Consider the following 26,083-nt stretch of genomic DNA (forward strand, 5'->3'; position numbering starts at 1 on the left):
TCTCTCAGTCGTTTCTCGTGCTTGTCGTTTTGATATAGGCCGATTTGAGAGCGTCAGCTCTCGCGTCAGCTGAGCAAAGTCGAGACAAGTCGAGACACACTAAGGGCTGGTATGCAGCGAGTAAGAGGGCGAAAAAACAATAGTTTAAGAGCGCGTGGCAAAAGTACTCATACGCGAAATTAAAAGCCTGCTGCGGTGGCCGGGAATCGAACCCGGATCAACTGCTTGGAAGGCAACTATGCTGACCATTACACCACCACCGCACAAGCGAGCGCCCCGCCACCGCGCTGAGTCGGCTTCCCGCCTGTCGGCAGCGGCCGAAGGTGATCGTACCCGGCAGGCGCATTTCGAGGCAGGCTAGGGGAGCACATCCAGACGCATTCGGACAGCGTATCCGCGCACATTTCGCATCCTTTGGCAAGAGTCGGCGCCGGCGACGCAAGAGTACGCAGAGGACCGCGTTCTGGCGGCATCTTTAAGCAGTGCAGTGCAGGATTCAGCGTCTGCAGCATCTTCTCCACAGAATGCTACGGCGCTTGACGGCAGTCCCACTTTCCCTTGAGACATCTGCTCGGGAAGCAGCGTGAAGGTACCGCTGGCCCGAGCATCGGTGGTTCAGTGGTAGAATGCTCGCCTGCCACGCGGGCGGCCCGGGTTCGATTCCCGGCCGATGCATCATTTTGTTTTTTCTCCGGTAGGGGTGCTGCGTGTCTTTCGCACTCGAACTGCGTGAGCCATGAGAATGAACCGCGGGATTCCGTGTGGAAAGAACCAATCATGCAGCGCGGACGACTGCTCGTTTGGACTCCTGCGTGCTATTGTACATACTGGCGTCGGCCTAGCATCGCAAGTTGCCTGCCGCGCCGTGAATGCACGTGTAGCAACAGAAAAAATGAGCCAGGGAGTGCAGACTCTCTACCACTTGTATTCGGTACTTACCAAGATTCCAGAAGGTCTAACGATCGCCTGCCTCGGTAGCGCAGTAGGCAGCGCGTAAGTCTCATAATCTTAAGGTCGTGAGTTCGATCGTCACCCGGGGCATCTAATTTTCTGTGACTGAAGGTGGTGCTGTTGCTAGGGCGCCAACTTATTTCTTGTTTGTTATCCACAACGTTTCAACGCTTCAGCGGGAAAATGTTTACTTCCTGTTATTGCTACATACAGCTTCCCTATTCCTCTTCTCCCAGCAGAGCATGAAGCCAAAAGCATTGCTCTGCGACGTTTGAGGTGCGCGCTTTGCCAGTCAGTATGTGCAAAGATGCTCGCAAAGAGAGCGACAATGCGACAAGCGACCGTACGAACGGTCGAATGAAACGGCCGCATCCGGTGTGGTCTAGTGGCTAGGATACCTGGCTTTCACCCAGGAGGCCCGGGTTCGATTCCCGGTACCGGAACGGAATTTTTTCCACACTAATCGTGACAAGTTTGAGCTGTCCGAGCGGCCGTTTCCCGTCCTGCTCGCAATATAGCTACTGTTTCGTGACCGTCAGCAGAATATAGACTAGGGAAGCAGACACACGACGACCATAGGAATGGTGTATGGCTTCATGCCATCTGATTCCAGCGTAGGGCTGAGCAGCTGCATCTGCCGAGGCCCGTTAGCTCAGTTGGTTAGAGCGTCGTGCTAATAACGCGAAGGTCGTGGGTTCGATCCCCCCACGGGCCACTTCTCTTTTACTACTGCGAAAAGGCAGCGCCGATTTCAGCTGGCGAGTGTGATGACCAAATGATCATCACCCTGCGTGGAAGTTGACAGAGGATCCGAACCCGACTCGTCGGGAAGCACTACAGCATTCACTCGGCAATGGCCATAATATCTTGAATACACTGGTTAGAGAAAATGAAAGAAAATGTCCGATTGCCGATGCGTAACAACTTTGGCCCTTGTCAGTACTTGGGCGGGTGAGCGCATGGGAACACAGGGCACTATTGGCAGTTTTACTTCCTATTTTTGTTTCTCCTTTGTTTTCGGAGCTACAGCCCGATTCGGCCAGGGAGACGCCACCGTGAAATGAAGGGGGCGTGCTGTGTGTCCATCGCCTCGCCTCTCCTTACCTCTCTCAGTCGTTTCTCGTGCTTGTCGTTTTGATATAGGCCGATTTGAGAGCGTCAGCTCTCGCGTCAGCTGAGCAAAGTCGAGACAAGTCGAGACACACTAAGGGCTGGTATGCAGCGAGTAAGAGGGCGAAAAAACAATAGTTTAAGAGCGCGTGGCAAAAGTACTCATACGCGAAATTAAAAGCCTGCTGCGGTGGCCGGGAATCGAACCCGGATCAACTGCTTGGAAGGCAACTATGCTGACCATTACACCACCACCGCACAAGCGAGCGCCCCGCCACCGCGCTGAGTCGGCTTCCCGCCTGTCGGCAGCGGCCGAAGGTGATCGTACCCGGCAGGCGCATTTCGAGGCAGGCTAGGGGAGCACATCCAGACGCATTCGGACAGCGTATCCGCGCACATTTCGCATCCTTTGGCAAGAGTCGGCGCCGGCGACGCAAGAGTACGCAGAGGACCGCGTTCTGGCGGCATCTTTAAGCAGTGCAGTGCAGGATTCAGCGTCTGCAGCATCTTCTCCACAGAATGCTACGGCGCTTGACGGCAGTCCCACTTTCCCTTGAGACATCTGCTCGGGAAGCAGCGTGAAGGTACCGCTGGCCCGAGCATCGGTGGTTCAGTGGTAGAATGCTCGCCTGCCACGCGGGCGGCCCGGGTTCGATTCCCGGCCGATGCATCATTTTGTTTTTTCTCCGGTAGGGGTGCTGCGTGTCTTTCGCACTCGAACTGCGTGAGCCATGAGAATGAACCGCGGGATTCCGTGTGGAAAGAACCAATCATGCAGCGCGGACGACTGCTCGTTTGGACTCCTGCGTGCTATTGTACATACTGGCGTCGGCCTAGCATCGCAAGTTGCCTGCCGCGCCGTGAATGCACGTGTAGCAACAGAAAAAATGAGCCAGGGAGTGCAGACTCTCTACCACTTGTATTCGGTACTTACCAAGATTCCAGAAGGTCTAACGATCGCCTGCCTCGGTAGCGCAGTAGGCAGCGCGTAAGTCTCATAATCTTAAGGTCGTGAGTTCGATCCTCACCCGGGGCATCTAATTTTCTGTGACTGAAGGTGGTGCTGTTGCTAGGGCGCCAACTTATTTCTTGTTTGTTATCCACAACGTTTCAACGCTTCAGCGGGAAAATGTTTACTTCCTGTTATTGCTACATACAGCTTCCCTATTCCTCTTCTCCCAGCAGAGCATGAAGCCAAAAGCATTGCTCTGCGACGTTTGAGGTGCGCGCTTTGCCAGTCAGTATGTGCAAAGATGCTCGCAAAGAGAGCGACAATGCGACAAGCGACCGTACGAACGGTCGAATGAAACGGCCGCATCCGGTGTGGTCTAGTGGCTAGGATACCTGGCTTTCACCCAGGAGGCCCGGGTTCGATTCCCGGTACCGGAACGGAATTTTTTCCACACTAATCGTGACAAGTTTGAGCTGTCCGAGCGGCCGTTTCCCGTCCTGCTCGCAATATAGCTACTGTTTCGTGACCGTCAGCAGAATATAGACTAGGGAAGCAGACACACGACGACCATAGGAATGGTGTATGGCTTCATGCCATCTGATTCCAGCGTAGGGCTGAGCAGCTGCATCTGCCGAGGCCCGTTAGCTCAGTTGGTTAGAGCGTCGTGCTAATAACGCGAAGGTCGTGGGTTCGATCCCCCCACGGGCCACTTCTCTTTTACTACTGCGAAAAGGCAGCGCCGATTTCAGCTGGCGAGTGTGATGACCAAATGATCATCACCCTGCGTGGAAGTTGACAGAGGATCCGAACCCGACTCGTCGGGAAGCACTACAGCATTCACTCGGCAATGGCCATAATATCTTGAATACACTGGTTAGAGAAAATGAAAGAAAATGTCCGATTGCCGATGCGTAACAACTTTGGCCCTTGTCAGTACTTGGGCGGGTGAGCGCATGGGAACACAGGGCACTATTGGCAGTTTTACTTCCTATTTTTGTTTCTCCTTTGTTTTCGGAGCTACAGCCCGATTCGGCCAGGGAGACGCCACCGTGAAATGAAGGGGGCGTGCTGTGTGTCCATCGCCTCGCCTCTCCTTACCTCTCTCAGTCGTTTCTCGTGCTTGTCGTTTTGATATAGGCCGATTTGAGAGCGTCAGCTCTCGCGTCAGCTGAGCAAAGTCGAGACAAGTCGAGACACACTAAGGGCTGGTATGCAGCGAGTAAGAGGGCGAAAAAACAATAGTTTAAGAGCGCGTGGCAAAAGTACTCATACGCGAAATTAAAAGCCTGCTGCGGTGGCCGGGAATCGAACCCGGATCAACTGCTTGGAAGGCAACTATGCTGACCATTACACCACCACCGCACAAGCGAGCGCCCCGCCACCGCGCTGAGTCGGCTTCCCGCCTGTCGGCAGCGGCCGAAGGTGATCGTACCCGGCAGGCGCATTTCGAGGCAGGCTAGGGGAGCACATCCAGACGCATTCGGACAGCGTATCCGCGCACATTTCGCATCCTTTGGCAAGAGTCGGCGCCGGCGACGCAAGAGTACGCAGAGGACCGCGTTCTGGCGGCATCTTTAAGCAGTGCAGTGCAGGATTCAGCGTCTGCAGCATCTTCTCCACAGAATGCTACGGCGCTTGACGGCAGTCCCACTTTCCCTTGAGACATCTGCTCGGGAAGCAGCGTGAAGGTACCGCTGGCCCGAGCATCGGTGGTTCAGTGGTAGAATGCTCGCCTGCCACGCGGGCGGCCCGGGTTCGATTCCCGGCCGATGCATCATTTTGTTTTTTCTCCGGTAGGGGTGCTGCGTGTCTTTCGCACTCGAACTGCGTGAGCCATGAGAATGAACCGCGGGATTCCGTGTGGAAAGAACCAATCATGCAGCGCGGACGACTGCTCGTTTGGACTCCTGCGTGCTATTGTACATACTGGCGTCGGCCTAGCATCGCAAGTTGCCTGCCGCGCCGTGAATGCACGTGTAGCAACAGAAAAAATGAGCCAGGGAGTGCAGACTCTCTACCACTTGTATTCGGTACTTACCAAGATTCCAGAAGGTCTAACGATCGCCTGCCTCGGTAGCGCAGTAGGCAGCGCGTAAGTCTCATAATCTTAAGGTCGTGAGTTCGATCCTCACCCGGGGCATCTAATCTTCTGTGACTGAAGGTGGTGCTGTTGCTAGGGCGCCAACTTATTTCTTGTTTGTTATCCACAACGTTTCAACGCTTCAGCGGGAAAATGTTTACTTTCTGTTATTGCTACATACAGCTTCCCTATTCCTCTTCTCCCAGCAGAGCATGAAGCCAAAAGCATTGCTCTGCGACGTTTGAGGTGCGCGCCTTGCCAGTCAGTATGTGCAAAGATGCTCGCAAAGAGAGCGACAATGCGACAAGCGACCGTACGAACGGTCGAATGAAACGGCCGCATCCGGTGTGGTCTAGTGGCTAGGATACCTGGCTTTCACCCAGGAGGCACGGGTTCGATTCCCGGTACCGGAACGGAATTTTTTCCACACTAATCGTGACAAGTTTGAGCTGTCCGAGCGGCCGTTTCCCGTCCTGCTCGCAATATAGCTACTGTTTCGTGACCGTCAGCAGAATATAGACTAGGGAAGCAGACACACGACGACCATAGGAATGGTGTATGGCTTCATGCCATCTGATTCCAGCGTAGGGCTGAGCAGCTGCATCTGCCGAGGCCCGTTAGCTCAGTTGGTTAGAGCGTCGTGCTAATAACGCGAAGGTCGTGGGTTCGATCCCCCCACGGGCCACTTCTCTTTTACTACTGCGAAAAGGCAGCGCCGATTTCAGCTGGCGAGTGTGATGACCAAATGATCATCACCCTGCGTGGAAGTTGACAGAGGATCCGAACCCGACTCGTCGGGAAGCACTACAGCATTCACTCGGCAATGGCCATAATATCTTGAATACACTGGTTAGAGAAAATGAAAGAAAATGTCCGATTGCCGATGCGTAACAACTTTGGCCCTTGTCAGTACTTGGGCGGGTGAGCGCATGGGAACACAGGGCACTATTGGCAGTTTTACTTCCTATTTTTGTTTCTCCTTTGTTTTCGGAGCTACAGCCCGATTCGGCCAGGGAGACGCCACCGTGAAATGAAGGGGGCGTGCTGTGTGTCCATCGCCTCGCCTCTCCTTACCTCTCTCAGTCGTTTCTCGTGCTTGTCGTTTTGATATAGGCCGATTTGAGAGCGTCAGCTCTCGCGTCAGCTGAGCAAAGTCGAGACAAGTCGAGACACACTAAGGGCTGGTATGCAGCGAGTAAGAGGGCGAAAAAACAATAGTTTAAGAGCGCGTGGCAAAAGTACTCATACGCGAAATTAAAAGCCTGCTGCGGTGGCCGGGAATCGAACCCGGATCAACTGCTTGGAAGGCAACTATGCTGACCATTACACCACCACCGCACAAGCGAGCGCCCCGCCACCGCGCTGAGTCGGCTTCCCGCCTGTCGGCAGCGGCCGAAGGTGATCGTACCCGGCAGGCGCATTTCGAGGCAGGCTAGGGGAGCACATCCAGACGCATTCGGACAGCGTATCCGCGCACATTTCGCATCCTTTGGCAAGAGTCGGCGCCGGCGACGCAAGAGTACGCAGAGGACCGCGTTCTGGCGGCATCTTTAAGCAGTGCAGTGCAGGATTCAGCGTCTGCAGCATCTTCTCCACAGAATGCTACGGCGCTTGACGGCAGTCCCACTTTCCCTTGAGACATCTGCTCGGGAAGCAGCGTGAAGGTACCGCTGGCCCGAGCATCGGTGGTTCAGTGGTAGAATGCTCGCCTGCCACGCGGGCGGCCCGGGTTCGATTCCCGGCCGATGCATCATTTTGTTTTTTCTCCGGTAGGGGTGCTGCGTGTCTTTCGCACTCGAACTGCGTGAGCCATGAGAATGAACCGCGGGATTCCGTGTGGAAAGAACCAATCATGCAGCGCGGACGACTGCTCGTTTGGACTCCTGCGTGCTATTGTACATACTGGCGTCGGCCTAGCATCGCAAGTTGCCTGCCGCGCCGTGAATGCACGTGTAGCAACAGAAAAAATGAGCCAGGGAGTGCAGACTCTCTACCACTTGTATTCGGTACTTACCAAGATTCCAGAAGGTCTAACGATCGCCTGCCTCGGTAGCGCAGTAGGCAGCGCGTAAGTCTCATAATCTTAAGGTCGTGAGTTCGATCCTCACCCGGGGCATCTAATCTTCTGTGACTGAAGGTGGTGCTGTTGCTAGGGCGCCAACTTATTTCTTGTTTGTTATCCACAACGTTTCAACGCTTCAGCGGGAAAATGTTTACTTTCTGTTATTGCTACATACAGCTTCCCTATTCCTCTTCTCCCAGCAGAGCATGAAGCCAAAAGCATTGCTCTGCGACGTTTGAGGTGCGCGCCTTGCCAGTCAGTATGTGCAAAGATGCTCGCAAAGAGAGCGACAATGCGACAAGCGACCGTACGAACGGTCGAATGAAACGGCCGCATCCGGTGTGGTCTAGTGGCTAGGATACCTGGCTTTCACCCAGGAGGCCCGGGTTCGATTCCCGGTACCGGAACGGAATTTTTTCCACACTAATCGTGACAAGTTTGAGCTGTCCGAGCGGCCGTTTCCCGTCCTGCTCGCAATATAGCTACTGTTTCGTGACCGTCAGCAGAATATAGACTAGGGAAGCAGACACACGACGACCATAGGAATGGTGTATGGCTTCATGCCATCTGATTCCAGCGTAGGGCTGAGCAGCTGCATCTGCCGAGGCCCGTTAGCTCAGTTGGTTAGAGCGTCGTGCTAATAACGCGAAGGTCGTGGGTTCGATCCCCCCACGGGCCACTTCTCTTTTACTACTGCGAAAAGGCAGCGCCGATTTCAGCTGGCGAGTGTGATGACCAAATGATCATCACCCTGCGTGGAAGTTGACAGAGGATCCGAACCCGACTCGTCGGGAAGCACTACAGCATTCACTCGGCAATGGCCATAATATCTTGAATACACTGGTTAGAGAAAATGAAAGAAAATGTCCGATTGCCGATGCGTAACAACTTTGGCCCTTGTCAGTACTTGGGCGGGTGAGCGCATGGGAACACAGGGCACTATTGGCAGTTTTACTTCCTATTTTTGTTTCTCCTTTGTTTTCGGAGCTACAGCCCGATTCGGCCAGGGAGACGCCACCGTGAAATGAAGGGGGCGTGCTGTGTGTCCATCGCCTCGCCTCTCCTTACCTCTCTCAGTCGTTTCTCGTGCTTGTCGTTTTGATATAGGCCGATTTGAGAGCGTCAGCTCTCGCGTCAGCTGAGCAAAGTCGAGACAAGTCGAGACACACTAAGGGCTGGTATGCAGCGAGTAAGAGGGCGAAAAAACAATAGTTTAAGAGCGCGTGGCAAAAGTACTCATACGCGAAATTAAAAGCCTGCTGCGGTGGCCGGGAATCGAACCCGGATCAACTGCTTGGAAGGCAACTATGCTGACCATTACACCACCACCGCACAAGCGAGCGCCCCGCCACCGCGCTGAGTCGGCTTCCCGCCTGTCGGCAGCGGCCGAAGGTGATCGTACCCGGCAGGCGCATTTCGAGGCAGGCTAGGGGAGCACATCCAGACGCATTCGGACAGCGTATCCGCGCACATTTCGCATCCTTTGGCAAGAGTCGGCGCCGGCGACGCAAGAGTACGCAGAGGACCGCGTTCTGGCGGCATCTTTAAGCAGTGCAGTGCAGGATTCAGCGTCTGCAGCATCTTCTCCACAGAATGCTACGGCGCTTGACGGCAGTCCCACTTTCCCTTGAGACATCTGCTCGGGAAGCAGCGTGAAGGTACCGCTGGCCCGAGCATCGGTGGTTCAGTGGTAGAATGCTCGCCTGCCACGCGGGCGGCCCGGGTTCGATTCCCGGCCGATGCATCATTTTGTTTTTTCTCCGGTAGGGGTGCTGCGTGTCTTTCGCACTCGAACTGCGTGAGCCATGAGAATGAACCGCGGGATTCCGTGTGGAAAGAACCAATCATGCAGCGCGGACGACTGCTCGTTTGGACTCCTGCGTGCTATTGTACATACTGGCGTCGGCCTAGCATCGCAAGTTGCCTGCCGCGCCGTGAATGCACGTGTAGCAACAGAAAAAATGAGCCAGGGAGTGCAGACTCTCTACCACTTGTATTCGGTACTTACCAAGATTCCAGAAGGTCTAACGATCGCCTGCCTCGGTAGCGCAGTAGGCAGCGCGTAAGTCTCATAATCTTAAGGTCGTGAGTTCGATCGTCACCCGGGGCATCTAATTTTCTGTGACTGAAGGTGGTGCTGTTGCTAGGGCGCCAACTTATTTCTTGTTTGTTATCCACAACGTTTCAACGCTTCAGCGGGAAAATGTTTACTTCCTGTTATTGCTACATACAGCTTCCCTATTCCTCTTCTCCCAGCAGAGCATGAAGCCAAAAGCATTGCTCTGCGACGTTTGAGGTGCGCGCCTTGCCAGTCAGTATGTGCAAAGATGCTCGCAAAGAGAGCGACAATGCGACAAGCGACCGTACGAACGGTCGAATGAAACGGCCGCATCCGGTGTGGTCTAGTGGCTAGGATACCTGGCTTTCACCCAGGAGGCCCGGGTTCGATTCCCGGTACCGGAACGGAATTTTTTCCACACTAATCGTGACAAGTTTGAGCTGTCCGAGCGGCCGTTTCCCGTCCTGCTCGCAATATAGCTACTGTTTCGTGACCGTCAGCAGAATATAGACTAGGGAAGCAGACACACGACGACCATAGGAATGGTGTATGGCTTCATGCCATCTGATTCCAGCGTAGGGCTGAGCAGCTGCATCTGCCGAGGCCCGTTAGCTCAGTTGGTTAGAGCGTCGTGCTAATAACGCGAAGGTCGTGGGTTCGATCCCCCCACGGGCCACTTCTCTTTTACTACTGCGAAAAGGCAGCGCCGATTTCAGCTGGCGAGTGTGATGACCAAATGATCATCACCCTGCGTGGAAGTTGACAGAGGATCCGAACCCGACTCGTCGGGAAGCACTACAGCATTCACTCGGCAATGGCCATAATATCTTGAATACACTGGTTAGAGAAAATGAAAGAAAATGTCCGATTGCCGATGCGTAACAACTTTGGCCCTTGTCAGTACTTGGGCGGGTGAGCGCATGGGAACACAGGGCACTATTGGCAGTTTTACTTCCTATTTTTGTTTCTCCTTTGTTTTCGGAGCTACAGCCCGATTCGGCCAGGGAGACGCCACCGTGAAATGAAGGGGGCGTGCTGTGTGTCCATCGCCTCGCCTCTCCTTACCTCTCTCAGTCGTTTCTCGTGCTTGTCGTTTTGATATAGGCCGATTTGAGAGCGTCAGCTCTCGCGTCAGCTGAGCAAAGTCGAGACAAGTCGAGACACACTAAGGGCTGGTATGCAGCGAGTAAGAGGGCGAAAAAACAATAGTTTAAGAGCGCGTGGCAAAAGTACTCATACGCGAAATTAAAAGCCTGCTGCGGTGGCCGGGAATCGAACCCGGATCAACTGCTTGGAAGGCAACTATGCTGACCATTACACCACCACCGCACAAGCGAGCGCCCCGCCACCGCGCTGAGTCGGCTTCCCGCCTGTCGGCAGCGGCCGAAGGTGATCGTACCCGGCAGGCGCATTTCGAGGCAGGCTAGGGGAGCACATCCAGACGCATTCGGACAGCGTATCCGCGCACATTTCGCATCCTTTGGCAAGAGTCGGCGCCGGCGACGCAAGAGTACGCAGAGGACCGCGTTCTGGCGGCATCTTTAAGCAGTGCAGTGCAGGATTCAGCGTCTGCAGCATCTTCTCCACAGAATGCTACGGCGCTTGACGGCAGTCCCACTTTCCCTTGAGACATCTGCTCGGGAAGCAGCGTGAAGGTACCGCTGGCCCGAGCATCGGTGGTTCAGTGGTAGAATGCTCGCCTGCCACGCGGGCGGCCCGGGTTCGATTCCCGGCCGATGCATCATTTTGTTTTTTCTCCGGTAGGGGTGCTGCGTGTCTTTCGCACTCGAACTGCGTGAGCCATGAGAATGAACCGCGGGATTCCGTGTGGAAAGAACCAATCATGCAGCGCGGACGACTGCTCGTTTGGACTCCTGCGTGCTATTGTACATACTGGCGTCGGCCTAGCATCGCAAGTTGCCTGCCGCGCCGTGAATGCACGTGTAGCAACAGAAAAAATGAGCCAGGGAGTGCAGACTCTCTACCACTTGTATTCGGTACTTACCAAGATTCCAGAAGGTCTAACGATCGCCTGCCTCGGTAGCGCAGTAGGCAGCGCGTAAGTCTCATAATCTTAAGGTCGTGAGTTCGATCCTCACCCGGGGCATCTAATCTTCTGTGACTGAAGGTGGTGCTGTTGCTAGGGCGCCAACTTATTTCTTGTTTGTTATCCACAACGTTTCAACGCTTCAGCGGGAAAATGTTTACTTTCTGTTATTGCTACATACAGCTTCCCTATTCCTCTTCTCCCAGCAGAGCATGAAGCCAAAAGCATTGCTCTGCGACGTTTGAGGTGCGCGCCTTGCCAGTCAGTATGTGCAAAGATGCTCGCAAAGAGAGCGACAATGCGACAAGCGACCGTACGAACGGTCGAATGAAACGGCCGCATCCGGTGTGGTCTAGTGGCTAGGATACCTGGCTTTCACCCAGGAGGCCCGGGTTCGATTCCCGGTACCGGAACGGAATTTTTTCCACACTAATCGTGACAAGTTTGAGCTGTCCGAGCGGCCGTTTCCCGTCCTGCTCGCAATATAGCTACTGTTTCGTGACCGTCAGCAGAATATAGACTAGGGAAGCAGACACACGACGACCATAGGAATGGTGTATGGCTTCATGCCATCTGATTCCAGCGTAGGGCTGAGCAGCTGCATCTGCCGAGGCCCGTTAGCTCAGTTGGTTAGAGCGTCGTGCTAATAACGCGAAGGTCGTGGGTTCGATCCCCCCACGGGCCACTTCTCTTTTACTACTGCGAAAAGGCAGCGCCGATTTCAGCTGGCGAGTGTGATGACCAAATGATCATCACCCTGCGTGGAAGTTGACAGAGGATCCGAACCCGACTCGTCGGGAAGCACTACAGCATTCACTCGGCAATGGCCATAATATCTTGAATACACTGGTTAGAGAAAATGAAAGAAAATGTCCGATTGCCGATGCGTAACAACTTTGGCCCTTGTCAGTACTTGGGCGGGTGAGCGCATGGGAACACAGGGCACTATTGGCAGTTTTACTTCCTATTTTTGTTTCTCCTTTGTTTTCGGAGCTACAGCCCGATTCGGCCAGGGAGACGCCACCGTGAAATGAAGGGGGCGTGCTGTGTGTCCATCGCCTCGCCTCTCCTTACCTCTCTCAGTCGTTTCTCGTGCTTGTCGTTTTGATATAGGCCGATTTGAGAGCGTCAGCTCTCGCGTCAGCTGAGCAAAGTCGAGACAAGTCGAGACACACTAAGGGCTGGTATGCAGCGAGTAAGAGGGCGAAAAAACAATAGTTTAAGAGCGCGTGGCAAAAGTACTCATACGCGAAATTAAAAGCCTGCTGCGGTGGCCGGGAATCGAACCCGGATCAACTGCTTGGAAGGCAACTATGCTGACCATTACACCACCACCGCACAAGCGAGCGCCCCGCCACCGCGCTGAGTCGGCTTCCCGCCTGTCGGCAGCGGCCGAAGGTGATCGTACCCGGCAGGCGCATTTCGAGGCAGGCTAGGGGAGCACATCCAGACGCATTCGGACAGCGTATCCGCGCACATTTCGCATCCTTTGGCAAGAGTCGGCGCCGGCGACGCAAGAGTACGCAGAGGACCGCGTTCTGGCGGCATCTTTAAGCAGTGCAGTGCAGGATTCAGCGTCTGCAGCATCTTCTCCACAGAATGCTACGGCGCTTGACGGCAGTCCCACTTTCCCTTGAGACATCTGCTCGGGAAGCAGCGTGAAGGTACCGCTGGCCCGAGCATCGGTGGTTCAGTGGTAGAATGCTCGCCTGCCACGCGGGCGGCCCGGGTTCGATTCCCGGCCGATGCATCATTTTGTTTTTTCTCCGGTAGGGGTGCTGCGTGTCTTTCGCACTCGAACTGCGTGAGCCATGAGAATGAACCGCGGGATTCCGTGTGGAAAGAACCAATCATGCAGCGCGGACGACTGCTCGTTTGGACTCCTGCGTGCTATTGTACATACTGGCGTCGGCCTAGCATCGCAAGTTGCCTGCCGCGCCGTGAATGCACGTGTAGCAACAGAAAAAATGAGCCAGGGAGTGCAGACTCTCTACCACTTGTATTCGGTACTTACCAAGATTCCAGAAGGTCTAACGATCGCCTGCCTCGGTAGCGCAGTAGGCAGCGCGTAAGTCTCATAATCTTAAGGTCGTGAGTTCGATCGTCACCCGGGGCATCTAATTTTCTGTGACTGAAGGTGGTGCTGTTGCTAGGGCGCCAACTTATTTCTTGTTTGTTATCCACAACGTTTCAACGCTTCAGCGGGAAAATGTTTACTTCCTGTTATTGCTACATACAGCTTCCCTATTCCTCTTCTCCCAGCAGAGCATGAAGCCAAAAGCATTGCTCTGCGACGTTTGAGGTGCGCGCCTTGCCAGTCAGTATGTGCAAAGATGCTCGCAAAGAGAGCGACAATGCGACAAGCGACCGTACGAACGGTCGAATGAAACGGCCGCATCCGGTGTGGTCTAGTGGCTAGGATACCTGCCTTTCACCCAGGAGGCCCGGGTTCGATTCCCGGTACCGGAACGGAATTTTTTCCACACTAATCGTGACAAGTTTGAGCTGTCCGAGCGGCCGTTTCCCGTCCTGCTCGCAATATAGCTACTGTTTCGTGACCGTCAGCAGAATATAGACTAGGGAAGCAGACACACGACGACCATAGGAATGGTGTATGGCTTCATGCCATCTGATTCCAGCGTAGGGCTGAGCAGCTGCATCTGCCGAGGCCCGTTAGCTCAGTTGGTTAGAGCGTCGTGCTAATAAAGCGAAGGTCGTGGGTTCGATCCCCCCACGGGCCACTTCTCTTTTACTACTGCGAAAAGGCAGCGCCGATTTCAGCTGGCGAGTGTGATGACCAAATGATCATCACCCTGCGTGGAAGTTGACAGAGGATCCGAACCCGACTCGTCGGGAAGCACTACAGCATTCACTCGGCAATGGCCATAATATCTTGAATACACTGGTTAGAGAAAATGAAAGAAAATGTCCGATTGCCGATGCGTAACAACTTTGGCCCTTGTCAGTACTTGGGCGGGTGAGCGCATGGGAACACAGGGCACTATTGGCAGTTTTACTTCCTATTTTTGTTTCTCCTTTGTTTTCGGAGCTACAGCCCGATTCGGCCAGGGAGACGCCACCGTGAAATGAAGGGGGCGTGCTGTGTGTCCATCGCCTCGCCTCTCCTTACCTCTCTCAGTCGTTTCTCGTGCTTGTCGTTTTGATATAGGCCGATTTGAGAGCGTCAGCTCTCGCGTCAGCTGAGCAAAGTCGAGACAAGTCGAGACACACTAAGGGCTGGTATGCAGCGAGTAAGAGGGCGAAAAAACAATAGTTTAAGAGCGCGTGGCAAAAGTACTCATACGCGAAATTAAAAGCCTGCTGCGGTGGCCGGGAATCGAACCCGGATCAACTGCTTGGAAGGCAACTATGCTGACCATTACACCACCACCGCACAAGCGAGCGCCCCGCCACCGCGCTGAGTCGGCTTCCCGCCTGTCGGCAGCGGCCGAAGGTGATCGTACCCGGCAGGCGCATTTCGAGGCAGGCTAGGGGAGCACATCCAGACGCATTCGGACAGCGTATCCGCGCACATTTCGCATCCTTTGGCAAGAGTCGGCGCCGGCGACGCAAGAGTACGCAGAGGACCGCGTTCTGGCGGCATCTTTAAGCAGTGCAGTGCAGGATTCAGCGTCTGCAGCATCTTCTCCACAGAATGCTACGGCGCTTGACGGCAGTCCCACTTTCCCTTGAGACATCTGCTCGGGAAGCAGCGTGAAGGTACCGCTGGCCCGAGCATCGGTGGTTCAGTGGTAGAATGCTCGCCTGCCACGCGGGCGGCCCGGGTTCGATTCCCGGCCGATGCATCATTTTGTTTTTTCTCCGGTAGGGGTGCTGCGTGTCTTTCGCACTCGAACTGCGTGAGCCATGAGAATGAACCGCGGGATTCCGTGTGGAAAGAACCAATCATGCAGCGCGGACGACTGCTCGTTTGGACTCCTGCGTGCTATTGTACATACTGGCGTCGGCCTAGCATCGCAAGTTGCCTGCCGCGCCGTGAATGCACGTGTAGCAACAGAAAAAATGAGCCAGGGAGTGCAGACTCTCTACCACTTGTATTCGGTACTTACCAAGATTCCAGAAGGTCTAACGATCGCCTGCCTCGGTAGCGCAGTAGGCAGCGCGTAAGTCTCATAATCTTAAGGTCGTGAGTTCGATCGTCACCCGGGGCATCTAATTTTCTGTGACTGAAGGTGGTGCTGTTGCTAGGGCGCCAACTTATTTCTTGTTTGTTATCCACAACGTTTCAACGCTTCAGCGGGAAAATGTTTACTTCCTGTTATTGCTACATACAGCTTCCCTATTCCTCTTCTCCCAGCAGAGCATGAAGCCAAAAGCATTGCTCTGCGACGTTTGAGGTGCGCGCCTTGCCAGTCAGTATGTGCAAAGATGCTCGCAAAGAGAGCGACAATGCGACAAGCGACCGTACGAACGGTCGAATGAAACGGCCGCATCCGGTGTGGTCTAGTGGCTAGGATACCTGCCTTTCACCCAGGAGGCCCGGGTTCGATTCCCGGTACCGGAACGGAATTTTTTCCACACTAATCGTGACAAGTTTGAGCTGTCCGAGCGGCCGTTTCCCGTCCTGCTCGCAATATAGCTACTGTTTCGTGACCGTCAGCAGAATATAGACTAGGGAAGCAGACACACGACGACCATAGGAATGGTGTATGGCTTCATGCCATCTGATTCCAGCGTAGGGCTGAGCAGCTGCATCTGCCGAGGCCCGTTAGCTCAGTTGGTTAGAGCGTCGTGCTAATAACGCGAAGGTCGTGGGTTCGATCCCCCCACGGGCCACTTCTCTTTTACTACTGCGAAAAGGCAGCGCCGATTTCAGCTGGCGAGTGTGATGACCAAATGATCATCACCCTGCGTGGAAGTTGACAGAGGATCCGAACCCGACTCGTCGGGAAGCACTACAGCATTCACTCGGCAATGGCCATAATATCTTGAATACACTGGTTAGAGAAAATGAAAGAAAATGTCCGATTGCCGATGCGTAACAACTTTGGCCCTTGTCAGTACTTGGGCGGGTGAGCGCATGGGAACACAGGGCACTATTGGCAGTTTTACTTCCTATTTTTGTTTCTCCTTTGGTTTCGGAGCTACAGCCCGATTCGGCCAGGGAGACGCCACCGTGAAATGAAGGGGGCGTGCTGTGTGTCCATCGCCTCGCCTCTCCTTACCTCTCTCAGTCGTTTCTCGTGCTTGTCGTTTTGATATAGGCCGATTTGAGAGCGTCAGCTCTCGCGTCAGCTGAGCAAAGTCGAGACAAGTCGAGACACACTAAGGGCTGGTATGCAGCGAGTAAGAGGGCGAAAAAACAATAGTTTAAGAGCGCGTGGCAAAAGTACTCATACGCGAAATTAAAAGCCTGCTGCGGTGGCCGGGAATCGAACCCGGATCAACTGCTTGGAAGGCAACTATGCTGACCATTACACCACCACCGCACAAGCGAGCGCCCCGCCACCGCGCTGAGTCGGCTTCCCGCCTGTCGGCAGCGGCCGAAGGTGATCGTACCCGGCAGGCGCATTTCGAGGCAGGCTAGGGGAGCACATCCAGACGCATTCGGACAGCGTATCCGCGCACATTTCGCATCCTTTGGCAAGAGTCGGCGCCGGCGACGCAAGAGTACGCAGAGGACCGCGTTCTGGCGGCATCTTTAAGCAGTGCAGTGCAGGATTCAGCGTCTGCAGCATCTTCTCCACAGAATGCTACGGCGCTTGACGGCAGTCCCACTTTCCCTTGAGACATCTGCTCGGGAAGCAGCGTGAAGGTACCGCTGGCCCGAGCATCGGTGGTTCAGTGGTAGAATGCTCGCCTGCCACGCGGGCGGCCCGGGTTCGATTCCCGGCCGATGCATCATTTTGTTTTTTCTCCGGTAGGGGTGCTGCGTGTCTTTCGCACTCGAACTGCGTGAGCCATGAGAATGAACCGCGGGATTCCGTGTGGAAAGAACCAATCATGCAGCGCGGACGACTACTCGTTTGGACTCCTGCGTGCTATTGTACATACTGGCGTCGGCCTAGCATCGCAAGTTGCCTGCCGCGCCGTGAATGCACGTGTAGCAACAGAAAAAATGAGCCAGGGAGTGCAGACTCTCTACCACTTGTATTCGGTACTTACCAAGATTCCAGAAGGTCTAACGATCGCCTGCCTCGGTAGCGCAGTAGGCAGCGCGTAAGTCTCATAATCTTAAGGTCGTGAGTTCGATCCTCACCCGGGGCATCTAATCTTCTGTGACTGAAGGTGGTGCTGTTGCTAGGGCGCCAACTTATTTCTTGTTTGTTATCCACAACGTTTCAACGCTTCAGCGGGAAAATGTTTACTTTCTGTTATTGCTACATACAGCTTCCCTATTCCTCTTCTCCCAGCAGAGCATGAAGCCAAAAGCATTGCTCTGCGACGTTTGAGGTGCGCGCCTTGCCAGTCAGTATGTGCAAAGATGCTCGCAAAGAGAGCGACAATGCGACAAGCGACCGTACGAACGGTCGAATGAAACGGCCGCATCCGGTGTGGTCTAGTGGCTAGGATACCTGCCTTTCACCCAGGAGGCCCGGGTTCGATTCCCGGTACCGGAACGGAATTTTTTCCACACTAATCGTGACAAGTTTGAGCTGTCCGAGCGGCCGTTTCCCGTCCTGCTCGCAATATAGCTACTGTTTCGTGACCGTCAGCAGAATATAGACTAGGGAAGCAGACACACGACGACCATAGGAATGGTGTATGGCTTCATGCCATCTGATTCCAGCGTAGGGCTGAGCAGCTGCATCTGCCGAGGCCCGTTAGCTCAGTTGGTTAGAGCGTCGTGCTAATAACGCGAAGGTCGTGGGTTCGATCCCCCCACGGGCCACTTCTCTTTTACTACTGCGAAAAGGCAGCGCCGATTTCAGCTGGCGAGTGTGATGACCAAATGATCATCACCCTGCGTGGAAGTTGACAGAGGATCCGAACCCGACTCGTCGGGAAGCACTACAGCATTCACTCGGCAATGGCCATAATATCTTGAATACACTGGTTAGAGAAAATGAAAGAAAATGTCCGATTGCCGATGCGTAACAACTTTGGCCCTTGTCAGTACTTGGGCGGGTGAGCGCATGGGAACACAGGGCACTATTGGCAGTTTTACTTCCTATTTTTGTTTCTCCTTTGTTTTCGGAGCTACAGCCCGATTCGGCCAGGGAGACGCCACCGTGAAATGAAGGGGGCGTGCTGTGTGTCCATCGCCTCGCCTCTCCTTACCTCTCTCAGTCGTTTCTCGTGCTTGTCGTTTTGATATAGGCCGATTTGAGAGCGTCAGCTCTCGCGTCAGCTGAGCAAAGTCGAGACAAGTCGAGACACACTAAGGGCTGGTATGCAGCGAGTAAGAGGGCGAAAAAACAATAGTTTAAGAGCGCGTGGCAAAAGTACTCATACGCGAAATTAAAAGCCTGCTGCGGTGGCCGGGAATCGAACCCGGATCAACTGCTTGGAAGGCAACTATGCTGACCATTACACCACCACCGCACAAGCGAGCGCCCCGCCACCGCGCTGAGTCGGCTTCCCGCCTGTCGGCAGCGGCCGAAGGTGATCGTACCCGGCAGGCGCATTTCGAGGCAGGCTAGGGGAGCACATCCAGACGCATTCGGACAGCGTATCCGCGCACATTTCGCATCCTTTGGCAAGAGTCGGCGCCGGCGACGCAAGAGTACGCAGAGGACCGCGTTCTGGCGGCATCTTTAAGCAGTGCAGTGCAGGATTCAGCGTCTGCAGCATCTTCTCCACAGAATGCTACGGCGCTTGACGGCAGTCCCACTTTCCCTTGAGACATCTGCTCGGGAAGCAGCGTGAAGGTACCGCTGGCCCGAGCATCGGTGGTTCAGTGGTAGAATGCTCGCCTGCCACGCGGGCGGCCCGGGTTCGATTCCCGGCCGATGCATCATTTTGTTTTTTCTCCGGTAGGGGTGCTGCGTGTCTTTCGCACTCGAACTGCGTGAGCCATGAGAATGAACCGCGGGATTCCGTGTGGAAAGAACCAATCATGCAGCGCGGACGACTGCTCGTTTGGACTCCTGCGTGCTATTGTACATACTGGCGTCGGCCTAGCATCGCAAGTTGCCTGCCGCGCCGTGAATGCACGTGTAGCAACAGAAAAAATGAGCCAGGGAGTGCAGACTCTCTACCACTTGTATTCGGTACTTACCAAGATTCCAGAAGGTCTAACGATCGCCTGCCTCGGTAGCGCAGTAGGCAGCGCGTAAGTCTCATAATCTTAAGGTCGTGAGTTCGATCGTCACCCGGGGCATCTAATTTTCTGTGACTGAAGGTGGTGCTGTTGCTAGGGCGCCAACTTATTTCTTGTTTGTTATCCACAACGTTTCAACGCTTCAGCGGGAAAATGTTTACTTCCTGTTATTGCTACATACAGCTTCCCTATTCCTCTTCTCCCAGCAGAGCATGAAGCCAAAAGCATTGCTCTGCGACGTTTGAGGTGCGCGCCTTGCCAGTCAGTATGTGCAAAGATGCTCGCAAAGAGAGCGACAATGCGACAAGCGACCGTACGAACGGTCGAATGAAACGGCCGCATCCGGTGTGGTCTAGTGGCTAGGATACCTGCCTTTCACCCAGGAGGCCCGGGTTCGATTCCCGGTACCGGAACGGAATTTTTTCCACACTAATCGTGACAAGTTTGAGCTGTCCGAGCGGCCGTTTCCCGTCCTGCTCGCAATATAGCTACTGTTTCGTGACCGTCAGCAGAATATAGACTAGGGAAGCAGACACACGACGACCATAGGAATGGTGTATGGCTTCATGCCATCTGATTCCAGCGTAGGGCTGAGCAGCTGCATCTGCCGAGGCCCGTTAGCTCAGTTGGTTAGAGCGTCGTGCTAATAACGCGAAGGTCGTGGGTTCGATCCCCCCACGGGCCACTTCTCTTTTACTACTGCGAAAAGGCAGCGCCGATTTCAGCTGGCGAGTGTGATGACCAAATGATCATCACCCTGCGTGGAAGTTGACAGAGGATCCGAACCCGACTCGTCGGGAAGCACTACAGCATTCACTCGGCAATGGCCATAATATCTTGAATACACTGGTTAGAGAAAATGAAAGAAAATGTCCGATTGCCGATGCGTAACAACTTTGGCCCTTGTCAGTACTTGGGCGGGTGAGCGCATGGGAACACAGGGCACTATTGGCAGTTTTACTTCCTATTTTTGTTTCTCCTTTGTTTTCGGAGCTACAGCCCGATTCGGCCAGGGAGACGCCACCGTGAAATGAAGGGGGCGTGCTGTGTGTCCATCGCCTCGCCTCTCCTTACCTCTCTCAGTCGTTTCTCGTGCTTGTCGTTTTGATATAGGCCGATTTGAGAGCGTCAGCTCTCGCGTCAGCTGAGCAAAGTCGAGACAAGTCGAGACACACTAAGGGCTGGTATGCAGCGAGTAAGAGGGCGAAAAAACAATAGTTTAAGAGCGCGTGGCAAAAGTACTCATACGCGAAATTAAAAGCCTGCTGCGGTGGCCGGGAATCGAACCCGGATCAACTGCTTGGAAGGCAACTATGCTGACCATTACACCACCACCGCACAAGCGAGCGCCCCGCCACCGCGCTGAGTCGGCTTCCCGCCTGTCGGCAGCGGCCGAAGGTGATCGTACCCGGCAGGCGCATTTCGAGGCAGGCTAGGGGAGCACATCCAGACGCATTCGGACAGCGTATCCGCGCACATTTCGCATCCTTTGGCAAGAGTCGGCGCCGGCGACGCAAGAGTACGCAGAGGACCGCGTTCTGGCGGCATCTTTAAGCAGTGCAGTGCAGGATTCAGCGTCTGCAGCATCTTCTCCACAGAATGCTACGGCGCTTGACGGCAGTCCCACTTTCCCTTGAGACATCTGCTCGGGAAGCAGCGTGAAGGTACCGCTGGCCCGAGCATCGGTGGTTCAGTGGTAGAATGCTCGCCTGCCACGCGGGCGGCCCGGGTTCGATTCCCGGCCGATGCATCATTTTGTTTTTTCTCCGGTAGGGGTGCTGCGTGTCTTTCGCACTCGAACTGCGTGAGCCATGAGAATGAACCGCGGGATTCCGTGTGGAAAGAACCAATCATGCAGCGCGGACGACTGCTCGTTTGGACTCCTGCGTGCTATTGTACATACTGGCGTCGGCCTAGCATCGCAAGTTGCCTGCCGCGCCGTGAATGCACGTGTAGCAACAGAAAAAATGAGCCAGGGAGTGCAGACTCTCTACCACTTGTATTCGGTACTTACCAAGATTCCAGAAGGTCTAACGATCGCCTGCCTCGGTAGCGCAGTAGGCAGCGCGTAAGTCTCATAATCTTAAGGTCGTGAGTTCGATCCTCACCCGGGGCATCTAATTTTCTGTGACTGAAGGTGGTGCTGTTGCTAGGGCGCCAACTTATTTCTTGTTTGTTATCCACAACGTTTCAACGCTTCAGCGGGAAAATGTTTACTTCCTGTTATTGCTACATACAGCTTCCCTATTCCTCTTCTCCCAGCAGAGCATGAAGCCAAAAGCATTGCTCTGCGACGTTTGAGGTGCGCGCCTTGCCAGTCAGTATGTGCAAAGATGCTCGCAAAGAGAGCGACAATGCGACAAGCGACCGTACGAACGGTCGAATGAAACGGCCGCATCCGGTGTGGTCTAGTGGCTAGGATACCTGGCTTTCACCCAGGAGGCCCGGGTTCGATTCCCGGTACCGGAACGGAATTTTTTCCACACTAATCGTGACAAGTTTGAGCTGTCCGAGCGGCCGTTTCCCGTCCTGCTCGCAATATAGCTACTGTTTCGTGACCGTCAGCAGAATATAGACTAGGGAAGCAGACACACGACGACCATAGGAATGGTGTATGGCTTCATGCCATCTGATTCCAGCGTAGGGCTGAGCAGCTGCATCTGCCGAGGCCCGTTAGCTCAGTTGGTTAGAGCGTCGTGCTAATAACGCGAAGGTCGTGGGTTCGATCCCCCCACGGGCCACTTCTCTTTTACTACTGCGAAAAGGCAGCGCCGATTTCAGCTGGCGAGTGTGATGACCAAATGATCATCACCCTGCGTGGAAGTTGACAGAGGATCCGAACCCGACTCGTCGGGAAGCACTACAGCATTCACTCGGCAATGGCCATAATATCTTGAATACACTGGTTAGAGAAAATGAAAGAAAATGTCCGATTGCCGATGCGTAACAACTTTGGCCCTTGTCAGTACTTGGGCGGGTGAGCGCATGGGAACACAGGGCACTATTGGCAGTTTTACTTCCTATTTTTGTTTCTCCTTTGGTTTCGGAGCTACAGCCCGATTCGGCCAGGGAGACGCCACCGTGAAATGAAGGGGGCGTGCTGTGTGTCCATCGCCTCGCCTCTCCTTACCTCTCTCAGTCGTTTCTCGTGCTTGTCGTTTTGATATAGGCCGATTTGAGAGCGTCAGCTCTCGCGTCAGCTGAGCAAAGTCGAGACAAGTCGAGACACACTAAGGGCTGGTATGCAGCGAGTAAGAGGGCGAAAAAACAATAGTTTAAGAGCGCGTGGCAAAAGTACTCATACGCGAAATTAAAAGCCTGCTGCGGTGGCCGGGAATCGAACCCGGATCAACTGCTTGGAAGGCAACTATGCTGACCATTACACCACCACCGCACAAGCGAGCGCCCCGCCACCGCGCTGAGTCGGCTTCCCGCCTGTCGGCAGCGGCCGAAGGTGATCGTACCCGGCAGGCGCATTTCGAGGCAGGCTAGGGGAGCACATCCAGACGCATTCGGACAGCGTATCCGCGCACATTTCGCATCCTTTGGCAAGAGTCGGCGCCGGCGACGCAAGAGTACGCAGAGGACCGCGTTCTGGCGGCATCTTTAAGCAGTGCAGTGCAGGATTCAGCGTCTGCAGCATCTTCTCCACAGAATGCTACGGCGCTTGACGGCAGTCCCACTTTCCCTTGAGACATCTGCTCGGGAAGCAGCGTGAAGGTACCGCTGGCCCGAGCATCGGTGGTTCAGTGGTAGAATGCTCGCCTGCCACGCGGGCGGCCCGGGTTCGATTCCCGGCCGATGCATCATTTTGTTTTTTCTCCGGTAGGGGTGCTGCGTGTCTTTCGCACTCGAACTGCGTGAGCCATGAGAATGAACCGCGGGATTCCGTGTGGAAAGAACCAATCATGCAGCGCGGACGACTACTCGTTTGGACTCCTGCGTGCTATTGTACATACTGGCGTCGGCCTAGCATCGCAAGTTGCCTGCCGCGCCGTGAATGCACGTGTAGCAACAGAAAAAATGAGCCAGGGAGTGCAGACTCTCTACCACTTGTATTCGGTACTTACCAAGATTCCAGAAGGTCTAACGATCGCCTGCCTCGGTAGCGCAGTAGGCAGCGCGTAAGTCTCATAATCTTAAGGTCGTGAGTTCGATCCTCACCCGGGGCATCTAATCTTCTGTGACTGAAGGTGGTGCTGTTGCTAGGGCGCCAACTTATTTCTTGTTTGTTATCCACAACGTTTCAACGCTTCAGCGGGAAAATGTTTACTTTCTGTTATTGCTACATACAGCTTCCCTATTCCTCTTCTCCCAGCAGAGCATGAAGCCAAAAGCATTGCTCTGCGACGTTTGAGGTGCGCGCCTTGCCAGTCAGTATGTGCAAAGATGCTCGCAAAGAGAGCGACAATGCGACAAGCGACCGTACGAACGGTCGAATGAAACGGCCGCATCCGGTGTGGTCTAGTGGCTAGGATACCTGCCTTTCACCCAGGAGGCCCGGGTTCGATTCCCGGTACCGGAACGGAATTTTTTCCACACTAATCGTGACAAGTTTGAGCTGTCCGAGCGGCCGTTTCCCGTCCTGCTCGCAATATAGCTACTGTTTCGTGACCGTCAGCAGAATATAGACTAGGGAAGCAGACACACGACGACCATAGGAATGGTGTATGGCTTCATGCCATCTGATTCCAGCGTAGGGCTGAGCAGCTGCATCTGCCGAGGCCCGTTAGCTCAGTTGGTTAGAGCGTCGTGCTAATAACGCGAAGGTCGTGGGTTCGATCCCCCCACGGGCCACTTCTCTTTTACTACTGCGAAAAGGCAGCGCCGATTTCAGCTGGCGAGTGTGATGACCAAATGATCATCACCCTGCGTGGAAGTTGACAGAGGATCCGAACCCGACTCGTCGGGAAGCACTACAGCATTCACTCGGCAATGGCCATAATATCTTGAATACACTGGTTAGAGAAAATGAAAGAAAATGTCCGATTGCCGATGCGTAACAACTTTGGCCCTTGTCAGTACTTGGGCGGGTGAGCGCATGGGAACACAGGGCACTATTGGCAGTTTTACTTCCTATTTTTGTTTCTCCTTTGTTTTCGGAGCTACAGCCCGATTCGGCCAGGGAGACGCCACCGTGAAATGAAGGGGGCGTGCTGTGTGTCCATCGCCTCGCCTCTCCTTACCTCTCTCAGTCGTTTCTCGTGCTTGTCGTTTTGATATAGGCCGATTTGAGAGCGTCAGCTCTCGCGTCAGCTGAGCAAAGTCGAGACAAGTCGAGACACACTAAGGGCTGGTATGCAGCGAGTAAGAGGGCGAAAAAACAATAGTTTAAGAGCGCGTGGCAAAAGTACTCATACGCGAAATTAAAAGCCTGCTGCGGTGGCCGGGAATCGAACCCGGATCAACTGCTTGGAAGGCAACTATGCTGACCATTACACCACCACCGCACAAGCGAGCGCCCCGCCACCGCGCTGAGTCGGCTTCCCGCCTGTCGGCAGCGGCCGAAGGTGATCGTACCCGGCAGGCGCATTTCGAGGCAGGCTAGGGGAGCACATCCAGACGCATTCGGACAGCGTATCCGCGCACATTTCGCATCCTTTGGCAAGAGTCGGCGCCGGCGACGCAAGAGTACGCAGAGGACCGCGTTCTGGCGGCATCTTTAAGCAGTGCAGTGCAGGATTCAGCGTCTGCAGCATCTTCTCCACAGAATGCTACGGCGCTTGACGGCAGTCCCACTTTCCCTTGAGACATCTGCTCGGGAAGCAGCGTGAAGGTACCGCTGGCCCGAGCATCGGTGGTTCAGTGGTAGAATGCTCGCCTGCCACGCGGGCGGCCCGGGTTCGATTCCCGGCCGATGCATCATTTTGTTTTTTCTCCGGTAGGGGTGCTGCGTGTCTTTCGCACTCGAACTGCGTGAGCCATGAGAATGAACCGCGGGATTCCGTGTGGAAAGAACCAATCATGCAGCGCGGACGACTGCTCGTTTGGACTCCTGCGTGCTATTGTACATACTGGCGTCGGCCTAGCATCGCAAGTTGCCTGCCGCGCCGTGAATGCACGTGTAGCAACAGAAAAAATGAGCCAGGGAGTGCAGACTCTCTACCACTTGTATTCGGTACTTACCAAGATTCCAGAAGGTCTAACGATCGCCTGCCTCGGTAGCGCAGTAGGCAGCGCGTAAGTCTCATAATCTTAAGGTCGTGAGTTCGATCCTCACCCGGGGCATCTAATTTTCTGTGACTGAAGGTGGTGCTGTTGCTAGGGCGCCAACTTATTTCTTGTTTGTTATCCACAACGTTTCAACGCTTCAGCGGGAAAATGTTTACTTCCTGTTATTGCTACATACAGCTTCCCTATTCCTCTTCTCCCAGCAGAGCATGAAGCCAAAAGCATTGCTCTGCGACGTTTGAGGTGCGCGCCTTGCCAGTCAGTATGTGCAAAGATGCTCGCAAAGAGAGCGACAATGCGACAAGCGACCGTACGAACGGTCGAATGAAACGGCCGCATCCGGTGTGGTCTAGTGGCTAGGATACCTGCCTTTCACCCAGGAGGCCCGGGTTCGATTCCCGGTACCGGAACGGAATTTTTTCCACAC

General features: G+C 54.5%; 64 non-coding genes across 64 annotated transcripts; 51 read left to right on the top strand and 13 right to left on the bottom strand.

Annotated features, from left to right (window-relative positions):
* Nucleotides 1–191: 191 nt before the first annotated feature.
* Nucleotides 192–263, bottom strand: Trnag-ucc. Its single transcript has one exon. It is a non-coding gene; the product is annotated as a tRNA-Gly (tRNA).
* Nucleotides 264–604: 341 nt separating this feature from the next.
* On the top strand, nucleotides 605–675 carry Trnag-gcc. The gene has a single exon. It is a non-coding gene; the product is annotated as a tRNA-Gly (tRNA).
* Nucleotides 676–968: 293 nt separating this feature from the next.
* Trnam-cau lies at nucleotides 969–1,041 on the top strand. Its single transcript has one exon. It is a non-coding gene; the product is annotated as a tRNA-Met (tRNA).
* Nucleotides 1,042–1,322: 281 nt separating this feature from the next.
* Trnae-uuc lies at nucleotides 1,323–1,394 on the top strand. Its single transcript has one exon. It is a non-coding gene; the product is annotated as a tRNA-Glu (tRNA).
* Nucleotides 1,395–1,592: 198 nt separating this feature from the next.
* Trnai-aau lies at nucleotides 1,593–1,666 on the top strand. The gene has a single exon. It is a non-coding gene; the product is annotated as a tRNA-Ile (tRNA).
* A 581-nt stretch (nucleotides 1,667–2,247) lies between these two features.
* Nucleotides 2,248–2,319, bottom strand: Trnag-ucc. The gene has a single exon. It is a non-coding gene; the product is annotated as a tRNA-Gly (tRNA).
* Nucleotides 2,320–2,660: 341 nt separating this feature from the next.
* Trnag-gcc lies at nucleotides 2,661–2,731 on the top strand. The gene has a single exon. It is a non-coding gene; the product is annotated as a tRNA-Gly (tRNA).
* Nucleotides 2,732–3,024: 293 nt separating this feature from the next.
* On the top strand, nucleotides 3,025–3,097 carry Trnam-cau. The gene has a single exon. It is a non-coding gene; the product is annotated as a tRNA-Met (tRNA).
* Nucleotides 3,098–3,378: 281 nt separating this feature from the next.
* Trnae-uuc lies at nucleotides 3,379–3,450 on the top strand. The gene has a single exon. It is a non-coding gene; the product is annotated as a tRNA-Glu (tRNA).
* A 198-nt stretch (nucleotides 3,451–3,648) lies between these two features.
* On the top strand, nucleotides 3,649–3,722 carry Trnai-aau. The gene has a single exon. It is a non-coding gene; the product is annotated as a tRNA-Ile (tRNA).
* Nucleotides 3,723–4,303: 581 nt separating this feature from the next.
* Nucleotides 4,304–4,375, bottom strand: Trnag-ucc. Its single transcript has one exon. It is a non-coding gene; the product is annotated as a tRNA-Gly (tRNA).
* A 341-nt stretch (nucleotides 4,376–4,716) lies between these two features.
* Trnag-gcc lies at nucleotides 4,717–4,787 on the top strand. Its single transcript has one exon. It is a non-coding gene; the product is annotated as a tRNA-Gly (tRNA).
* A 293-nt stretch (nucleotides 4,788–5,080) lies between these two features.
* Trnam-cau lies at nucleotides 5,081–5,153 on the top strand. Its single transcript has one exon. It is a non-coding gene; the product is annotated as a tRNA-Met (tRNA).
* Nucleotides 5,154–5,434: 281 nt separating this feature from the next.
* Nucleotides 5,435–5,506, top strand: Trnae-uuc. The gene has a single exon. It is a non-coding gene; the product is annotated as a tRNA-Glu (tRNA).
* A 198-nt stretch (nucleotides 5,507–5,704) lies between these two features.
* Nucleotides 5,705–5,778, top strand: Trnai-aau. The gene has a single exon. It is a non-coding gene; the product is annotated as a tRNA-Ile (tRNA).
* Nucleotides 5,779–6,359: 581 nt separating this feature from the next.
* On the bottom strand, nucleotides 6,360–6,431 carry Trnag-ucc. Its single transcript has one exon. It is a non-coding gene; the product is annotated as a tRNA-Gly (tRNA).
* A 341-nt stretch (nucleotides 6,432–6,772) lies between these two features.
* Trnag-gcc lies at nucleotides 6,773–6,843 on the top strand. Its single transcript has one exon. It is a non-coding gene; the product is annotated as a tRNA-Gly (tRNA).
* A 293-nt stretch (nucleotides 6,844–7,136) lies between these two features.
* Trnam-cau lies at nucleotides 7,137–7,209 on the top strand. Its single transcript has one exon. It is a non-coding gene; the product is annotated as a tRNA-Met (tRNA).
* Nucleotides 7,210–7,490: 281 nt separating this feature from the next.
* Trnae-uuc lies at nucleotides 7,491–7,562 on the top strand. The gene has a single exon. It is a non-coding gene; the product is annotated as a tRNA-Glu (tRNA).
* Nucleotides 7,563–7,760: 198 nt separating this feature from the next.
* On the top strand, nucleotides 7,761–7,834 carry Trnai-aau. Its single transcript has one exon. It is a non-coding gene; the product is annotated as a tRNA-Ile (tRNA).
* A 581-nt stretch (nucleotides 7,835–8,415) lies between these two features.
* Nucleotides 8,416–8,487, bottom strand: Trnag-ucc. The gene has a single exon. It is a non-coding gene; the product is annotated as a tRNA-Gly (tRNA).
* A 341-nt stretch (nucleotides 8,488–8,828) lies between these two features.
* On the top strand, nucleotides 8,829–8,899 carry Trnag-gcc. Its single transcript has one exon. It is a non-coding gene; the product is annotated as a tRNA-Gly (tRNA).
* A 293-nt stretch (nucleotides 8,900–9,192) lies between these two features.
* On the top strand, nucleotides 9,193–9,265 carry Trnam-cau. Its single transcript has one exon. It is a non-coding gene; the product is annotated as a tRNA-Met (tRNA).
* Nucleotides 9,266–9,546: 281 nt separating this feature from the next.
* Trnae-uuc lies at nucleotides 9,547–9,618 on the top strand. The gene has a single exon. It is a non-coding gene; the product is annotated as a tRNA-Glu (tRNA).
* Nucleotides 9,619–9,816: 198 nt separating this feature from the next.
* On the top strand, nucleotides 9,817–9,890 carry Trnai-aau. Its single transcript has one exon. It is a non-coding gene; the product is annotated as a tRNA-Ile (tRNA).
* A 581-nt stretch (nucleotides 9,891–10,471) lies between these two features.
* On the bottom strand, nucleotides 10,472–10,543 carry Trnag-ucc. The gene has a single exon. It is a non-coding gene; the product is annotated as a tRNA-Gly (tRNA).
* A 341-nt stretch (nucleotides 10,544–10,884) lies between these two features.
* Trnag-gcc lies at nucleotides 10,885–10,955 on the top strand. The gene has a single exon. It is a non-coding gene; the product is annotated as a tRNA-Gly (tRNA).
* A 293-nt stretch (nucleotides 10,956–11,248) lies between these two features.
* Nucleotides 11,249–11,321, top strand: Trnam-cau. Its single transcript has one exon. It is a non-coding gene; the product is annotated as a tRNA-Met (tRNA).
* Nucleotides 11,322–11,602: 281 nt separating this feature from the next.
* Trnae-uuc lies at nucleotides 11,603–11,674 on the top strand. The gene has a single exon. It is a non-coding gene; the product is annotated as a tRNA-Glu (tRNA).
* A 198-nt stretch (nucleotides 11,675–11,872) lies between these two features.
* Nucleotides 11,873–11,946, top strand: Trnai-aau. The gene has a single exon. It is a non-coding gene; the product is annotated as a tRNA-Ile (tRNA).
* A 581-nt stretch (nucleotides 11,947–12,527) lies between these two features.
* Nucleotides 12,528–12,599, bottom strand: Trnag-ucc. Its single transcript has one exon. It is a non-coding gene; the product is annotated as a tRNA-Gly (tRNA).
* Nucleotides 12,600–12,940: 341 nt separating this feature from the next.
* Trnag-gcc lies at nucleotides 12,941–13,011 on the top strand. Its single transcript has one exon. It is a non-coding gene; the product is annotated as a tRNA-Gly (tRNA).
* Nucleotides 13,012–13,304: 293 nt separating this feature from the next.
* Nucleotides 13,305–13,377, top strand: Trnam-cau. The gene has a single exon. It is a non-coding gene; the product is annotated as a tRNA-Met (tRNA).
* Nucleotides 13,378–13,658: 281 nt separating this feature from the next.
* Trnae-uuc lies at nucleotides 13,659–13,730 on the top strand. Its single transcript has one exon. It is a non-coding gene; the product is annotated as a tRNA-Glu (tRNA).
* A 198-nt stretch (nucleotides 13,731–13,928) lies between these two features.
* Nucleotides 13,929–14,002, top strand: Trnai-aau. The gene has a single exon. It is a non-coding gene; the product is annotated as a tRNA-Ile (tRNA).
* A 581-nt stretch (nucleotides 14,003–14,583) lies between these two features.
* Trnag-ucc lies at nucleotides 14,584–14,655 on the bottom strand. Its single transcript has one exon. It is a non-coding gene; the product is annotated as a tRNA-Gly (tRNA).
* A 341-nt stretch (nucleotides 14,656–14,996) lies between these two features.
* On the top strand, nucleotides 14,997–15,067 carry Trnag-gcc. Its single transcript has one exon. It is a non-coding gene; the product is annotated as a tRNA-Gly (tRNA).
* A 293-nt stretch (nucleotides 15,068–15,360) lies between these two features.
* Trnam-cau lies at nucleotides 15,361–15,433 on the top strand. Its single transcript has one exon. It is a non-coding gene; the product is annotated as a tRNA-Met (tRNA).
* A 281-nt stretch (nucleotides 15,434–15,714) lies between these two features.
* On the top strand, nucleotides 15,715–15,786 carry Trnae-uuc. The gene has a single exon. It is a non-coding gene; the product is annotated as a tRNA-Glu (tRNA).
* A 198-nt stretch (nucleotides 15,787–15,984) lies between these two features.
* Trnai-aau lies at nucleotides 15,985–16,058 on the top strand. The gene has a single exon. It is a non-coding gene; the product is annotated as a tRNA-Ile (tRNA).
* A 581-nt stretch (nucleotides 16,059–16,639) lies between these two features.
* Nucleotides 16,640–16,711, bottom strand: Trnag-ucc. Its single transcript has one exon. It is a non-coding gene; the product is annotated as a tRNA-Gly (tRNA).
* A 341-nt stretch (nucleotides 16,712–17,052) lies between these two features.
* Trnag-gcc lies at nucleotides 17,053–17,123 on the top strand. Its single transcript has one exon. It is a non-coding gene; the product is annotated as a tRNA-Gly (tRNA).
* Nucleotides 17,124–17,416: 293 nt separating this feature from the next.
* Nucleotides 17,417–17,489, top strand: Trnam-cau. The gene has a single exon. It is a non-coding gene; the product is annotated as a tRNA-Met (tRNA).
* A 281-nt stretch (nucleotides 17,490–17,770) lies between these two features.
* Nucleotides 17,771–17,842, top strand: Trnae-uuc. Its single transcript has one exon. It is a non-coding gene; the product is annotated as a tRNA-Glu (tRNA).
* A 198-nt stretch (nucleotides 17,843–18,040) lies between these two features.
* Trnai-aau lies at nucleotides 18,041–18,114 on the top strand. Its single transcript has one exon. It is a non-coding gene; the product is annotated as a tRNA-Ile (tRNA).
* Nucleotides 18,115–18,695: 581 nt separating this feature from the next.
* Nucleotides 18,696–18,767, bottom strand: Trnag-ucc. The gene has a single exon. It is a non-coding gene; the product is annotated as a tRNA-Gly (tRNA).
* Nucleotides 18,768–19,108: 341 nt separating this feature from the next.
* On the top strand, nucleotides 19,109–19,179 carry Trnag-gcc. Its single transcript has one exon. It is a non-coding gene; the product is annotated as a tRNA-Gly (tRNA).
* Nucleotides 19,180–19,472: 293 nt separating this feature from the next.
* On the top strand, nucleotides 19,473–19,545 carry Trnam-cau. Its single transcript has one exon. It is a non-coding gene; the product is annotated as a tRNA-Met (tRNA).
* Nucleotides 19,546–19,826: 281 nt separating this feature from the next.
* Trnae-uuc lies at nucleotides 19,827–19,898 on the top strand. The gene has a single exon. It is a non-coding gene; the product is annotated as a tRNA-Glu (tRNA).
* Nucleotides 19,899–20,096: 198 nt separating this feature from the next.
* Trnai-aau lies at nucleotides 20,097–20,170 on the top strand. Its single transcript has one exon. It is a non-coding gene; the product is annotated as a tRNA-Ile (tRNA).
* Nucleotides 20,171–20,751: 581 nt separating this feature from the next.
* Nucleotides 20,752–20,823, bottom strand: Trnag-ucc. The gene has a single exon. It is a non-coding gene; the product is annotated as a tRNA-Gly (tRNA).
* A 341-nt stretch (nucleotides 20,824–21,164) lies between these two features.
* Trnag-gcc lies at nucleotides 21,165–21,235 on the top strand. The gene has a single exon. It is a non-coding gene; the product is annotated as a tRNA-Gly (tRNA).
* A 293-nt stretch (nucleotides 21,236–21,528) lies between these two features.
* Trnam-cau lies at nucleotides 21,529–21,601 on the top strand. The gene has a single exon. It is a non-coding gene; the product is annotated as a tRNA-Met (tRNA).
* Nucleotides 21,602–21,882: 281 nt separating this feature from the next.
* On the top strand, nucleotides 21,883–21,954 carry Trnae-uuc. Its single transcript has one exon. It is a non-coding gene; the product is annotated as a tRNA-Glu (tRNA).
* Nucleotides 21,955–22,152: 198 nt separating this feature from the next.
* On the top strand, nucleotides 22,153–22,226 carry Trnai-aau. The gene has a single exon. It is a non-coding gene; the product is annotated as a tRNA-Ile (tRNA).
* A 581-nt stretch (nucleotides 22,227–22,807) lies between these two features.
* On the bottom strand, nucleotides 22,808–22,879 carry Trnag-ucc. Its single transcript has one exon. It is a non-coding gene; the product is annotated as a tRNA-Gly (tRNA).
* Nucleotides 22,880–23,220: 341 nt separating this feature from the next.
* On the top strand, nucleotides 23,221–23,291 carry Trnag-gcc. Its single transcript has one exon. It is a non-coding gene; the product is annotated as a tRNA-Gly (tRNA).
* A 293-nt stretch (nucleotides 23,292–23,584) lies between these two features.
* Nucleotides 23,585–23,657, top strand: Trnam-cau. The gene has a single exon. It is a non-coding gene; the product is annotated as a tRNA-Met (tRNA).
* Nucleotides 23,658–23,938: 281 nt separating this feature from the next.
* Trnae-uuc lies at nucleotides 23,939–24,010 on the top strand. Its single transcript has one exon. It is a non-coding gene; the product is annotated as a tRNA-Glu (tRNA).
* A 198-nt stretch (nucleotides 24,011–24,208) lies between these two features.
* On the top strand, nucleotides 24,209–24,282 carry Trnai-aau. The gene has a single exon. It is a non-coding gene; the product is annotated as a tRNA-Ile (tRNA).
* A 581-nt stretch (nucleotides 24,283–24,863) lies between these two features.
* On the bottom strand, nucleotides 24,864–24,935 carry Trnag-ucc. The gene has a single exon. It is a non-coding gene; the product is annotated as a tRNA-Gly (tRNA).
* Nucleotides 24,936–25,276: 341 nt separating this feature from the next.
* Nucleotides 25,277–25,347, top strand: Trnag-gcc. The gene has a single exon. It is a non-coding gene; the product is annotated as a tRNA-Gly (tRNA).
* Nucleotides 25,348–25,640: 293 nt separating this feature from the next.
* Trnam-cau lies at nucleotides 25,641–25,713 on the top strand. The gene has a single exon. It is a non-coding gene; the product is annotated as a tRNA-Met (tRNA).
* Nucleotides 25,714–25,994: 281 nt separating this feature from the next.
* Trnae-uuc lies at nucleotides 25,995–26,066 on the top strand. Its single transcript has one exon. It is a non-coding gene; the product is annotated as a tRNA-Glu (tRNA).
* Nucleotides 26,067–26,083: the final 17 nt, after the last annotated feature.

Source organism: Schistocerca americana, unplaced genomic scaffold (genome assembly GCF_021461395.2).
Source record: "Schistocerca americana isolate TAMUIC-IGC-003095 unplaced genomic scaffold, iqSchAmer2.1 HiC_scaffold_325, whole genome shotgun sequence".
Classification (NCBI taxonomy): domain Eukaryota; kingdom Metazoa; phylum Arthropoda; class Insecta; order Orthoptera; family Acrididae; genus Schistocerca; species Schistocerca americana.